Genomic DNA, 1,476 nt, shown 5'->3' with positions numbered 1-1,476 from the left:
AGATGAGAAAAGTTTTCGGCAGATGTTCGGATAGCGGCGGTGGCGTGGTCGGTTAAAAAACAAATGAATGAAAATAATGAAAAAACACTTACCCATCAAACGGTGCAGCGATTGTATTAATTCTGTGCGTTACATTATAATAACTATAATATTATCACCCGTTGTGCTGTTATATTCATTGTGCGAAGCGTACCGTGCGCGTCCCGTCGCGGATCCAACTCGGCGATCCGATTATTTGACGGAGTTCGGATACCGTATCCCGCGTCTCTGGGATGTGAGCTAGCCAAGGACGCGGGACGTTTGGAGGAGCTCAACGAGCTACAATGATAGACATATTAGGGATCCGCAGACACGTATCTTAATCCAATTCAAATATTATTATTAGTTAAATCGTTACGTTACGCAAGCAGGTAGATACGTTAAGTTTTCTTTCGTCAAACGAAGAAGTGTTATAAGAAGAAACAACATAAAAGCGAATCATTGATAAGTACATCGTTTTCTGCGAGTTGCTGGTTTTTAACCGGCATTCGCGTGGTCTTCGTACATTTTAATTTTTCTACATTTCTTGGTTTGAGCGCTACTAATATAAATATAATAAACTGTGGTACCTTACATAAGCAGGTATGCGCGTTCAACTGTTTATCGTCAAATGGAATGTTAAAGTACTGGTAAATGAAAAAGGAAAAACAATATAACATTGTTCGTGTCAAATCTTATTATTTTTTTTTATACTTGGTACGAAGAAACAAATTAAAAAGCGAATCATTGATAAGTATATCATTTTCTATGAGTGAAATCGACATTCGTGGTCTTCAAGAACTTAATTTTAATTTGTCTTAATTTCTTGGTTTGAGCGCTGCTGGTTAGGTTAGGTATCGGATCATATATATCAGGTAGATGACTTATGGCCTATGTCACGCGTACTCGGTACGTGGAGTATAGCAGTTGGTCTTTTTGGGCCCAAAGTATGAGGTAGTACGGAGTACGAGCAGCAGCAAACGACGCCACAATTTTAGAAACAATATACGAGTATACCCAAGTTAAGATGTTTAAAACATGATTTGATAATTTAGTTTAACCAAATCCGGTGTTGTTTAAATCGTTTAAAATATTTGATTCAAAAAAAAAAAAAAAAAACAATTGTCTTAAACAGAAAAAAATATCATTTTTGGACTATTATCTACCATCTATAAGTTTTATTTAATTTCCTGCAATAGGTAATTCATTATTTGATTTTTTTATTGTTCAGTGGTTTAATACCTACATTTCAACTTTTAAGATAAACTATATTTCTATAAATTAACTAGAGAATGATTCTAGTAGTCAATTGATACTGTAAAATATTAAAAAATAAGTTATATTGATAGGTTCCATATATTATGATAGCAACAAAATAATTATTCAGTTCGCGTATTCAGCTCAACCAAGACGGTTGTATATTGCAAAGTCTAACTTCACAACTATAACCTCTCAAAT

The sequence above is a fragment of the Sipha flava genome, unplaced genomic scaffold, assembly GCF_003268045.1.
Source record: "Sipha flava isolate LNK unplaced genomic scaffold, YSA_version1 18071_pilon_pilon, whole genome shotgun sequence".
NCBI classification, from domain to species: domain Eukaryota; kingdom Metazoa; phylum Arthropoda; class Insecta; order Hemiptera; family Aphididae; genus Sipha; species Sipha flava.
This window is presented reverse-complemented; position numbering follows the sequence as displayed.